The 14575-nt window shown below is 34.1% G+C and overlaps 1 protein-coding gene across 11 annotated transcripts in view; it reads left to right on the top strand.

The window, feature by feature from the left end:
- The window catches only part of INPP4A (inositol polyphosphate-4-phosphatase type I A), a 189388-nt gene that overhangs the window by 42944 nt on the left and 131869 nt on the right, over nucleotides 1-14575 (top strand). The window lies entirely within an intron of this gene.

Below are 14575 nucleotides of genomic sequence, written 5' to 3'. Positions count from 1 at the left end.
AAGAAAGACAGACTCTGCCCTCAAGGAACTTACAATCTAATATTGGAAAACCTCATATAAAAGGAAACTGAAGGGGCACTACTAAGTAGTGGAGGAAGAATATAGTCCAAAGAGTACAAGATATTGTTGTAAGGCCTGCATTCTTTTTTTTTTTTTAATTTTATTTTATTTAATAATAACTTTGTATTGACAGAATCCATGCCAGGGTAATTTTTTACAACATTATCCCTTGCACTCGCTTATGTTTCGTTTTTTCCCCTCCCTCCCTCCACCCCCCCCCCAAGATGGCAAGCAGTCCTATATATGTTAAATATGTTGCAGTATATCCTAGATATAATATATATTTACAGAACGAAACAGTTCTCCTGTTGCACAGGGAGAATTGGATTCAGAAGGTAAAAATAACTCGGGAAGAAAATCAAAAGTGCAAATAGTTCACATTCGTTTCCCAGTGTTCCTTCTTTGGGTTTAGCTGTTTCTGTCCATCATTTATCCATTGAAACTCAGTTAGGTCTCTTTGTCATAGAAATCCACTTCCATCAGAATACATCCTCATACAATATCGTTGTCGAAGTGTATAATGATCTCCTGGTTCTGCTCATCTCACTTACCATCAGTCCATGTAGGTCTCTCCAAGCCTCTCTGTATTCATCCTGTTGGTCATTTCTTACAGAACAATAATATTCCATAACATTCATATACCACAATTTACCCAGCCATTCTCCAATTGATGGGCATCCATTCATTTTCCAGTTTCTAGCCACTACAAATAGGGCTGCTACAAACATTTTGGCACATACAGGTCCCTTTCCCTTTTTTAGTATCTCTTTGGGATATAAGCCCAATAGAAACACTGCTGGATCAAAGGGTATGCACAGTTTGATAACTTTTTGGGCATAATTCCAGATTGCTCTCCAGAATGGTTGGATTTGTTCACAACTCCACCAACAATGCATCAGTGTCCCCGTTTTCCCGCATCCCCTCCAACATTCATCATTATTTTTTCCTGTCATCTTAGCCAATCTGACAGGTGTGTAGTGGTATCTCAGAGTTGTCTTAATTTGCATTTCTCTGATCAATAGTGATTTGGAACACTCTTTCATGTGAGTGGTAATAGTTTCAATTTCATCATCTGAAAATTGTCTGTTCATATCCTTTGACCATTTATCAATTGGAGAATGGCTTGATTTTTTATAAATTTGAGTCAGTTCTCTATATATTTTGGAAATGAGGCCTTTATCAGAACCTTTAATTGTAAAGATGTTTTCCCAGTTTGTTGCTTCCCTACTAATCTTGTTTGCATTCGTTCTGTTTGTACAAAGGTTTTTTAATTTGATATAATCAAAATTTTCTATTTTGTGATCAGCAATGGTCTCTAGTTCATCTTTGATCACAAATTTCTTTCTCCTCCACAAGTCTGAGAGACAAACTATCCTATGTTCCTCTAATTTATTTATAATCTCGTTCTTTATGCCTAGATCATGGACCCATTTTGATCTTATCTTGGTATATGGTGTTAAGTGTGGGTCCTTGTAAGGCCTGCATTCTTGAAGAGGACCATGACATCAGGGAGGTGCAAATAAATGGGATCTACGTGAGGGAGGGCTGTGCAAAGTCATCTACCTCAGTTTCCCCTCCAGAGCCATCTGAGTCCAGTGGCAAGACAGATCAGGAGGACAGGAGATGACCCTGGATTTAAGCCTAGTCAAGAAATGAGGCAAAGAATAGCTTCTTTTACCTACTTAAAAAAATAAATCTAGGAGGAAAATATTCTGTTTCTGGGATAAATTGAAACAACTGCTAGTTACATTTTATTCTGAGCCAATTAGAGTTGAAATATGACCAGGAGACCTATTGTAAGAGCCAGAGTGATTTGGTTTAAGGTTTGGTCCTAGCCCTTAAACCCCATGATGCTGTGAAATAAAAAGAAGATTGATCTAGGAGCACTCCTTGAAAAGAAAGCTTTGGGAGGAGTTCTTTGCTCTTGCAATCAGAATGACAGACAATGTTAATGAAGCCAGAGTAAATTTTGTAGTTGAAATACTATTGTTTATATTTTAGCAAAACTCCAAGAACAGATATGTAGGGAAGACAGGGAATCATGGGTTTGAGATTATTTATCATGATAGAAAATATTGGTTTGATTTTTCCTAAAATGCTTTGTTCCTCCTTGGATTTGCCTTCCAGCTATTAAGATTAATACATATTGAAAATACTGTTAGAAGGAAGGATATTGCCTAATAGCAAATCTAGGCAAGAAAAGCCATTATCCTGCAACTATTTGATTTACTAAGTGTTAATTAAGTATCTAGCCCTTTCCATTTGAAAGCAGGGAAGAGGCAGAATAAATACTTAATATGTTCAAATCATAGTTCCAGAAAATAAAAAACGACGCATTCTTCCTCCTAACAGAGAAGTGACATGCTCAAAATGCAGCTTGAGATACAGTGTTTTTAGTCATGGTCAATGAGAGAATTTGTTTTGCTTGACTATAGATGTTTGTTTTGAAGGTTTTCTTCCATTTTTCTTTCTCTTTTCCCCCTATCTTTCAGAGAGTTGGAAGGAGAGAAAATAATTCGTTAATTGAAAAGGAAACAATGAGTTTTTGCATTTTATATATATAGTCTTCTGAGGTTTTTTTCCTCTCTTTATGAAAAAAATTAATGAATTTGGTTTTTTGGATTACATTTAGTGAAATTATCATAAGAATAAACATTGAAATTGAGTTTTAAACATCTGATATCTTTTCCATTAAACCTAAAATAATCCTCTTTGGAGATTGTCCCTAATCCTAGTCTTCCTTACAGCTAGTGATATTTTAGGAATTTCTTAGAGGACTGTTGATAAAAATGAATGTTCTCTTATATATCTTTACAATGAAAACTTTCACTTATTACTAGCTTATTTTGAAGTAAGATAATCAGTTTAGTACATTTAGTGCATTTACTACAGTTTAGTGCATTACTGGTAAGTTAATTAAAGGCACTAAAAAGTTGATAGAATTGGCAAAGAACCCTAAATGGAACCCCATAAAACTTCATTTTCATTAATAGGATGCTTGCTCTAATTGACTACAAAATATTAATGTGTCCTTTGACAATTCAGCTACGAAGTCAAGGGAAATACAACTGCTATCACTTAAGTGGTAAGGAATCTTTTTAAAAAGTGTAAAAGCCTCCTAATCTGTTTTAGTAGTTTTGAATGCATTTCCAGAGTGTCTAAAAGTTACTGTAAGGCAAAGGGAAAAAAACGGGCCTAGAGGTCTCTAGCTTTGAATGTGATCATTTCTATTAAAAATTGTTTGTTTTTCAATAGTCATAGAAACACCAAAAGGAGGAGATATCCCCATCTACTCTTACCTCTGCAGTAAAAGGGACAGAGCAGCCCTTGGAAGATAGAAGGAGCTTGTTGTTGGCCCTTCATTCTCCAAGATGACTATGACATCAGGGAGGTAATTCCATGATATATAAGTGAATTGGATTTGAGTGAGGGAGGGCTGTGCAAAGTCACCAAACTCACTTTTTCCTCTGGAACCATCTAGGTCCAATGGCCAGTTATAGATCAAGATGATTAGAGATGGGAATTTTAGAGATGACCATGGAGAACTGAGGGATACAGAAGATTATAGTCCTAGCCCCAGATCTCAAAGACTTGGTCTCAAAGAATCAGAAGAATAGGGTGAGTTTCCTGCCTCATGAGAGCTGGGACTTTATCTGGAACTGCATTTGAGTAAAAATTTCCTTTTGAGGGCGAGTTGGAGATGAAGAATAATTTTGAAAGTTTTATGTAAATGATTTGGTTTCTTTACTACCATTACAGTCATTTTAAGTATGATACAGTTCCATTGCAGAGAGAGGAGGAACAGGGAGTCACTAAACATTCATTTGCCAAACTTCATAAGCAGTGGCCTAGAGATGCTATGAAGGGTTTGCTTCATGGGCTTGGGGCCAGGCCAGCCCCAGGAAGGGAACAGACTTAGATTCTCAAAGGCAGTTGAACAATTCATCTCATCCCAGGTCCCTAACCCCCAGTCTGCCTCAGAGGGCCTTGCCAGAGTGGGAACTGAGGCCCCCCTACCTGACTACTCTTCCCCAGACCTTGGGATAACTTGATCTAGGGGGAGAAGGGAGGAGATGGGATGTCTAGAGGGCAGAGTTTTCCAGCCGTATCAAATGGACTTGATGGGCCAAGGGCCCCAGAAGCTAGCAAGGGCTTGGTAATCACCCTTGGTCTTCTGTAGCTTCAGGGACCCCATTCTCCTCTCCCATACCTCATCCCAAAAGACCCTGAAATTCTGGGATTACCTCATGCCAGTGCAAGACTCTTTGTCTATACCATGGACTCCAGCTATATTTATTGCCCTTTTCCCAGCTTCCCTTCTGCAAAACTTCTTCCTCTTTTTAATTTATTGGGCAGGGAGTAAATAAAAGAGGGGACAGGAGGGAGGTCCTGAGGATTGGGGACTTCTACAATAAATCTTTTGCTCCCATTCTTGGGATGGATTGAAGAGAATAGCTCCCAAAAAAAAAGTCTAATTCAGTTTCTTACCAAAATCTTCCCTTGATTTTTGTGAATATCTCTTAACCCCTACCCTGACTCCCACCAGTTCAGTTGAGCACCTTTATTGATGCAGCTAAAGAAACTTCTTTAATACTAAAACTTGATTGCTAGTCCATTCTGAAAAAATGTGGCTTAGAACCTGAAAGTTTTTCCTTCCTATAGAATAATACATGGAGCACAAGTAGCTGATTGCTTCTTTTTCTGGGAAAAAACCAAACACACACAAATAAACTTCCTCTAGGCTTCTCAGCCATGACTAAGGTGTTAAGTTAGATAAGGACAGATGAGGTAAAAGGATCAGGTAAACTATTAGGTAGTAGAAAACAAAAAGTTCAGTAAAACTTTTTCTCCATAGGTTTTAGATCTGAATGATTTTGTACATCATCTAGTCTAATGTTCTTGTATTATGGATGAGTAAGGAAGATTAGGTAGCTTTTTTTAAAAAACTAGTTTGGTTACTCTGAAAATGACTTTGTTTTAAATTTTTTTATTCTGAACTTAAACACAAAATACATAAGCATTTCTATATGTACAGCAAAACATAGGAAAATGTTTCTGTATGAAATTAAAAATTTCCATTTTATAACACTTGCTTTTTAAAAAATAAAGAATAAATGCCATGCCTTACTGTCTTGCTTTTTGTGATTCCTTCATAACTTCCTTTTGTTATATGTAATTTGTGGAATGTTTCAGTTTTTTTTAAAACATCATTATTTCTATTCTCCCTGGTTCCTTTGTCTCCTCATTTTAAAAACAAAAAAGAGGGTATGGTAAGAGAAGGTATTGTAACAAATAAGTATAGTCAAGTAAAACAAATCCACCCTTTGGCCATATCCAACAATTTATGTTTCCTTCTGAATCTTGAGTCCATCAACCTCACTGTCAGAAGGTGACTGCAAAGTTCTTCAAAAGCTCTGTGGAGATATGGAGTTGATTGATATTTTGATCAGAATTAAGCCTTTACAATATTGTTGTTTCTATATAAACTGTTCTCCTGGTTCTGCTCAGTTCATTTAGAATAGTTTGTACATCTCAAAATTCTCTTGAATAAGAATTCTTTGTTTCTAGGTTTCTCTTGACTTACCTGAATTTCAAAAGTTCTATTCAACTTTGTTCCTTTTTTTTTTTAATTACTAAAAATTCATTAAAATCCTCTAATCCAGTAATTGCAAATTACAACACATGTACTAAGTCCAGCCGTTGGCTGCTTTTATATGTATTTAAAAAATATAAAAACCCTTCTTGTTTTGCTTGGTAGGCTAGTTTGCCTACTCTTGTTCCACTTCATTTAAGGGTCCATTTTTCCCTCACTTTAGGCTTATACACAGCTTTGCCGAAAGTAAGTTATTCTTGGTTATAAAGCTATCTCTGGCTTCTTGGAATATTGTATTCCAAGATAACTCTTTTTTTTTTTTTTTTTTTTTTTTTTCATGTGAGAGCTCTAGATTTTGGCTGTCATAATTCCTGGGATTTTTTTCTTTTTGGCATTTTTTTCAGGAAATGATTGATTCTTTCCATCTTTATTTTGCCCTCTAGTTCTAATAGATCTGGGACATTTTCATTTATGATTTCTTGAAATACACTGCCAAATTTTTTTTCCCTGAATCATGGTTTTCAGGGAATTCTGTGATTATTAAATTATTTCCATTTAACTTATTTTCCAGATCAGTTTTTTTTTAAATTAAAGATAACTTAAATTTATAGTCAGTGAATTTATTAAATGCCTACTATATACCACGCACTGTGCTAAGGCCCTGACTATACAAAGAAAGACAAAAGATGGTTCTTGCCCTTAAGAAGCTTACAGGCTAATAAGGTAGCCACCACACAAACAACTATGCGCAAATATGCTATATACAAGATTATATATTTTTCCTTTTCCTCTTTTGAGTCTTTTGATTACTGTTCTAATACATTTTTTGCTGTGTTGTAGAATCACTGATGTCTCTTTGGTCTTTTCTGATTTTCAGGGATTCTTTTTCTTGGGCAAAGTTTACCATTTTTTCTTCTAAGCTATTATTCTCCTTCAAGATATTTTGCTCTAGACCTGGAAATGTGTTATTAAATGTCTTGAGAACAGTGCATCTATCTATGTGGTGAGAACTCTTGTTTTTTGTTTTTGTTGTGCATCAGTTTGCATCCACTCCTAACTTCTATAAATTAATATCCTGCACATGCTTCTTCCTTCCTTTTCCCAGTGGTAACATTTTATATATTACCCTGATTGCTCAATTTGCCATCTTCCCCTTTCCCCAGTTTCCCTCCAAAAGTCTCTATTTAACCAAAAGGTTACATTTAAATATAAGTTTATTTTCCATGTAACTATATATTAATCCTAAAAAAATGCTCAATATTTGTAAAAAAAAAAATCACTTCTGTTTAGAATTTGGAGACATAAAAATAAATTTTGCCATGTTATAAATAACTTATTTTTTATAGCATTCTCTCATTTTTCCTTTTTGAGAGGCAAGCCTACCTTTTAATGCTATGTTTTTCAAGCAGATCTTTGTGAAATGGTATAAATAAAAAATCTTTTAAAAAGCTGTGTTAAACCAAGACATCATCTAAAAAAACCTCACTACATAATTATTTAATTCTTTTCAACAAATGTTTAGTAAGACCCTGCCATATGGAAAACACTAGCTGCCAGGGACACACACTGAGATAAAAATGAAGTACTTAAATAACAACTAAGTGTCACAAGCTTGGATGTTGTTGAGATTTCTAGATTAAACTTTATTTTTTCTATTGACTTGACATTTTAATTAGAAATATTGACCAGAATATCTTTTTATTACAATGCCAGTCCTCTTAACAAAAGAGAATGATATCAATTTTCTCATCTCTCTCAGCTTGCTTGGCATTGATTTTAATAATTTACTATTGTAAGAGTTCCTTAGTCATTTTTCCTCATTTGCCCAGTTTCCAAAATTCAAAAGAAGTCAGCATTTATTTGCTAATATTACATAGCATAGTTATGTATGTTTATAATCTGTAGATTAAACTTTAACTGTTTCATACTGTTTAAGCTTATGAACTAATTTGAGATCAAAGGATCTTACATCTAGAATGGGACTCCAGAAGCCTTATCCAGTTCCTTCCCTTCTCATCCTACCCTCAGCCTTGTTTTGCTGATATTTAAAAAAAAATTATTTTTGGGCAGCTAGTTGATGCAATAGATAGAGCACCAGCCCCTGAAGTCAGTAGGATCCAAATTCAAATCTGTCCTAAGACACTTGGTGACCCAAGTAATTTAACCCCAATTGCCTCAGCAACATATATATGTTGATGTCGTCTGTTTTTATGTTGCACTCATTTTGTCATTTACCTTCTCCATTGAATGTAGTTAGATAGGGTAGTAAATTAGAGTGCTGGGCTTGGAGCCAGGAAGATTCATTTTCCTGAGTTCAAATCTAGCCTCAGACACAGAGTGGCTATGTGATCCTGGGCAAGTCACTTAATCCCATTTTCCTTAATTTTCTCTTCTGTAAAATGAACTAGAGAGGGAAACAGCACACCACTCCAGTATCTTTGCTAAGAAGGTAACAGAGTCAGACACCACTGAACAATACAAACCTTTGAATGCTTCCTTGTAACAAAGAAAAATAAAGCAAAACTTTGACATGTATTCAGCGTTTTTAGTCTCTTTCTCTATAGCTCCTCCTTCAACCTTTCTCACACAATCCAATTTTTACTAAGAGATTCTCAAGTAAACCTGACTATGTTATCAAAAACAAAGATTGCACCTCTCCCCCATTTTCCATCGAGAAGAAATGATTGCTCCACAATTGGTCATCAAATTCAAGTCATTGCCTTTCGTCTCTAAATCTAGACTTCTTCTGTTATACTTCTTGTATTACATTCCAGGACACATGGGCACCATCCTATGGATTTATGTCAGTTTAACTGTCAACAAAATAAAAAATATATATTTTTTAACAAAATAAAAATATTAGTAAACATTGGGATACTAGTGGAGGTTAATACTTGATAGCAAGGGAGGCATCTGCTTGTAATCTGTGAGTGACCAGAGCCAAACAAAGCAGGCTAGAGACAAGAGAGTCAGAAATCAAACAGAAGTTTCATTTCAGAGTGAGGGAAAAGGCTAGTAAGCAAGGACACATGGCCTGGAGCCTTGTCCCTCAGTGGGGAGGACTGAAGCAGTGGAGGACCATCTACCTATGGCTATGCAGTGAGTTGTACCCCTGAAAACGATGGGTGATAATTTTGATTTATAGCTGGAATTCATGACCAGAAATAATTCTGGGATTTTTCTGTGGCTGAGATCATCCAGAGGATGAGTGCAAAGGATTGTGGTTATGCTAAGCTCAGGGAGCAGCTTGCTTGCTGGACTTTAGCTCTGGAAAACAGACATTTCCCCCTTTTGGCCAAAGGGAAGGGATCTAAAAGACCCACTACCCTTATGGCTGGAAAAAGAAAGGCAAGTATAAAGCAAAATACCATGAGAGGCTACTTGGGCCAGGACATGATGTTGACAAGGGTGTTAGTTTCTTGATGAGATCTAATAGGAAAGTGTGTTACAGGTAATCATTGCTAGCCAGAACAAGCAGAAAAGAGAGGTAGGATTTGTAAAAATGAAGAGGGAGAAAATGCCAGCACATTCTTGAATCAAGGCTTTGGTGGTTGGGCATATAACAAAAGGGAAAAGGGGGGAAAAAACTCTAGGACAGTAAATTCAGCTCTTGTTCAAAATCTTGGGATAGCTGCCTCATCTGGATGTCAGCTGCTTTTGAGTCTGTAATATAAAAACTTTGAGGTCCCTGGAGGGGTCTGCTATTAATTCAAGAAGCAGGGGTTTTCTTCATATCATCCAGGAGTTCACACCTTCAAGTTTGGCAGCAGTGAGAGTAGTTAAAAGGGCCTGATAGGAGCTCTTAGAGAAAACTTGCATGAATCTTTGAATCTGAGGTTTTGGTCAGCATAATATCGATCCGTAGTCAAGAGTTTCTAAACAACACATAGGGATAATCCAGTTTTCCAAACGCAAAGACTAGTTTCAAACAATGCAATAAAGTTTTTTTTTCCTTAGAATTCCCATAAATTCATAATTACATGAAGTGAAGTACAAATCATACTACTTCAAGAACTCACAATGAACTAGTTTTGAGAAGTGAGATTTATACGTCATCAAGGTAACCAAGAAAACTTAGACATGCAAACCAGTTCAATAATTACCACCAATGTTAACTAATATCAAATTTCTTTGTATCCTAGCAACCCATACTCGGATATCCATTTAATCGGAGCCTAAGTGTTTCATGTAGTTATAAAGCTTTAGATATCTTTTCTTGGACAATATGATTATTCTCGTATTAGTTCTCTGTTTCTGTGATTCCAGATCTATAGCTTCCTAGATTTTCTGCTAGTTGTAATTCAAATTTGGTTCTTCATTGCACATGTTTAAAATATATTGGATCCTTTGCCTACTGGGGAAGGGAGTAGGGATAAAGAGGGAAAAAATTAGAAAACAGGGTTTTGTAAGGGTGAATGTCAAAAATTATCCATGTATATATTTTGAAAATAAAAAGCTATAATTAAAATAAATAAATGAATTTGGGTCTTCAATTTTGAAACTTCAGAGAATTTTATATACCATCATATACCTGATTTAAGAATGTTTTAAAAACTTATGAGGTTCCAACTGTAAAATGAATTCTGTTGTCTTTTAAAGTTACTAGATACTTTAAAATAATTTCATTTTTTACCATTATCAATACAGTTTATGTGTAAAAATATTATCCAGTTTTAATTTATTACTAAATTAAATTTATTTATTTATTTATATTTTTTATATTTATTTAAATATTATATAAATTTATTTATATTTATTTATTAAATTTATTAAATAAAATTATTTAAATTTATTTAAATATTATATAAATATAAATTTATTACTACAATAAATTTAATTTATTACTAAAAATATATTCAAAACCTGAATTTCCATGATAGATAACTTTGGAATCCTATACATATGTATAGAGTTCTTAGAGAAAAGTCTAATCCTTTTGTTTTCACAAAATTTACTATTCCATTTACTTAAGAAACTTTCACATCACATATTTATCTTATTACATTGTTAAATCATTTTCCCCTTAGGAAAGGATATTATCTCTATATTATAATTTGGCCACAAGTATAGATTAAAATTGTAAGATGTTCATGTTTGCATCTATTGTCATAACTCAGAAATATTACAGTCCATTCTATTATTTAATGTGCTTATTATTATACATATAAAATTTCTTGATTGTAGAAATTTGTTATAAAAAGTCATAACAATATCATATATCATAACTAGAGGGGAAAAAAATTCCCTTAGCTCTGTTTGATTCCAAGTATGAGTCATATCTGACAGACAGTCATGTAGTCACAGTGTGTTAAAAGGAAGGCTCAGAATTAATCAGGTGGGAACTGAAAGACTTAAAAACTCTACTCTTTGAAATAAATAGCCACCATCCCAGAGTACCAATGAGGTAGAATGCTTCTGACACATTGAGGATGGATTCAAGATACAGAATGAGACAAATTTTTGAACATGGCTGATGTTAAGGAATTTGCTTTGCTTGAATAAAATATATATACATATATATTTAAATAATAGCTTTTTATTTTTAAAATGTATGTAAAGATAATTTTAAGCATTCACCTTTGTAAAACTTTGTGTTCTAAATTTTTTCTCCCACACTTCCCCCAACCCCTCCTCTAGACAGCAAGTAATCCAATATATGTTAAACATGTGCAATTCTTTTATACATATTTCCACAAGAAAAATCAGATCAAAGAGGGGGAAAAAATGAGAAAGAAAATAAAAAGCAAGCAAACAACAAAAAAGATGAAAATACTATGTTGTGATCCACATTCAGGCCTGACAGTCCTCTTTCTGGATGCAGATGGTTCTCTCCATCACAAGCTATTGGAATTGGCCTGAATTACCTCATTATTGAAAAGAGCCACTTCCATCAGAATTGATCAGAGTGGTATAATATTGTTGCTGTGTATAATGATCTCCTGGTTCTGCTTATTTCACTCAGCATCAGTTTATATAAGTCTCTCCAAGCCTCTCTGTATTCATCCTGCTGGTCATTTCTTACAGAACAATAATATTCCATAACATTCATATACCACAATTTATTCAGCCATTCTCCAATTGAAGGGTATCTATTCAGTTTCCAGTTTCTTGTCACTACAACAAAGGCTGCCACAAAGATTTTTGCACATGTGGTTCCTTTTCCTTTTTTTAAGATCTCTTTGGAATATAAACCCAGTAATAACACTTCTGGATCAAAGGGTATGCACAGTTTGATAGCCCCTTTGGGTATAGGTCCCAATTGTTCTCCAGAATATTGGATCAGTTCACAGCTCCACCAACAATATTATCCCAGTTATTATCCCAGTTTTCCCACATTCCCTCCAACATTCATCATTATCTTTTCCTGTCATCTTAGTCAATCTGAGAGGTATGTAGTGGTACCTCGGAGTTGTCTCAATTTATATTCCTTTGATCAATAGTGATTTAGAGCCTTTTTTCATATGACTAGAAATGATTTTAAATTTCTTCCTCTGAAGATTGTCTATTCATATCATTTGACCATTTATCAATTGGAGAATGGCTTATATTCTTATAAATTTGAGTCAAATCTCTTTATATTTTAGAAATGAGGCCTTTATCAGAACCCTTGGATATAACAAATTTCCTCCAATTTTGTGCTTCTCTTCTGATTTTGTTTGCATCGGTTTTGTTTGTATAAAAGCTGATAAAAACATTTTTTACAAAAGGAGATAATATATATAGAGCACTTTGCAGACCTTAAAGCACTATATATATATATATATCTTATATCTTATATATTATATATATAGTATATATATATTACATATATATATATACTAACTATCATAAGATAATTTGAGGGTATACATAACAGAAAGAAGTGGGGTTTTTTTGGCTGGAGATTGGAAGGAGTAAGTGGAGGAGAGTAATATTTTTTCTTCCCCCTCCCTTCAAAAAAAGAGAACAGAAAGTAGACCAGAAGGAATCATAGAAAAGAAACACAAATACATATGACATGTGGAATTTATTGTATAATAAAAAGAAAAGCAAGTTGTACATAATGCACTCTGTTCATGCACTCTTTTCTTCAGTATGTGTGGAAATGCTAATTTTATTTGCTGTTTATTATGCTCAGAATTAAAAAAAAAACCCAATCAAACACTATCTCCAAAATAGGAAAAAGGTTGCCTCCTGGGAACAGATCAACCAGTCTCTCAACAATTATGTTGCTGTGCCACCGTTGCTAGGTACAGTGTTTTTCAGGAGGTGACTACCTGTGGCTTAAATTAGGAAATTGAGCTCATTTTCATCTGAATTTCTTTCTTTGGTTCATTTGTTATGGTTCACTTACTGGGGAAGATGGAACATAGCAAACAACCTCAAAACATATAGGATTCATCTGGTCTCTCATTAGCTACATCTATCGATGAGTATTTCATCAGGCTTCCTATTTGTTCCATCACCATAAACCAGATGAGGTCTTTCATTTTGATTTGCAGTAACAATCACAATAAGCCTTTGCCAGTGCATGCTTTTTTTTGTTTTTAGATCAAAGGTAGCAGGTGCAAATGGTAAATAATGAACCATATGCACTTTTTCTTCCCATAAATCTTACAACAGTGCTTCCAAAGAACTTTAATATCTATTTTGTCTTATCAGAACTAAGGCTATATCTCCTACACACAAAATTCCCCAATACTTTATTGTGAGCTTTTGGAAAATGTCCCATAGGTATGTGTAGGCAGGAGAGAGCAAATGCTTATAAACAACACATAAGCTCTTCTTGTGTTTTACTGTAATTATAGATCATGCCACGATATTTTGTTATGACAACCCCTGGGTTTGTCTGACACTTTTTTTCACATGCATAGTTTTTGTAAGTATATTTGATCCAGATCTGTTGCCTCTAAATATGATTAAAAAGAAGCAGGCTCAAATTTCTTTTTTTTTTTTTTTTCATTAAAATTTTTTTTTCTTCTTCCTCTTCTTTTTAAAATATTTATTAGTATTTTATTTTTTCCAAATACATGTAGAGATAGTTTTCACCATTCATTTTTGTAAAACTTTATGCAATTTTTTGCAAATTTTTCTCCCTCACCTTCCCTCTTCCCTCCCCAAGACAGCAATCTGATATAGATTTAATATGTGCAGTTTTATTTTTGAAGCTGAATTATAGTTATTTGTTAAGTTTAAACATAAAGAATATTTTCATGTATAAATCAAAACATACCCCACTCAAAAAAAATAGGACTTCAAATGAAATTTTGAATTCTGTTTCATGCCACTTGCAATATATAATTCTACTTTTATTTCAAAGCAATTTTACTTGTATTACTAGCTGAATAATTGAACTTTCCTTATGTGAATTTAAAACACATTGGCCCTTTAAAACATTGTCGTCATCATCATTATATATTTTAAATTAACTCCACTTTCCATTAACTTCCCATTCTTCCTTCCAACTAAAAACATAAAAGATCTGGGGGTGAAGGAGTTTAACTATGTGCAATTCTTTTAAATATATTTCCATATTTGTCATGTTGTATAAGAAAAAATAGATCAAAAGAGAAAAACCATGAGAAAGAAAAAAAGACAAGCAAACAGAAACAACAACAAAAATGTGAAAATAACTATGCTTCATTCCTTAGTCTCCATAGGTCTCTCTCTCGATGCAGATGGCATTTTCTATTCCATTATTGGAATTGCCTTGAATATCTGCATTGTTGAAAAGAGCCAGATCTGTCAGAGTTGATCATCATATAATCTTATTGTTTTACATAATCTTATTCTTGTACATTCTCTTAGTTTTGCTTACTTTACTCAGCATCAGTTCATGCTAGTCTTTCCAGGCTTTTCAGAAATCAGTTTGCTGATCATTTCATATAGCACAATATATTCCATTATATTAATATACCATAACTTATTCAGTTATTCCCCAAC

Source organism: Antechinus flavipes, chromosome 3 (genome assembly GCF_016432865.1).
Source record: "Antechinus flavipes isolate AdamAnt ecotype Samford, QLD, Australia chromosome 3, AdamAnt_v2, whole genome shotgun sequence".
Taxonomy (NCBI): Eukaryota; Metazoa; Chordata; class Mammalia; order Dasyuromorphia; family Dasyuridae; genus Antechinus; species Antechinus flavipes.
Note: the sequence above shows the minus strand (reverse complement) of the source record. Positions and strands in the feature narration are given on the sequence as shown.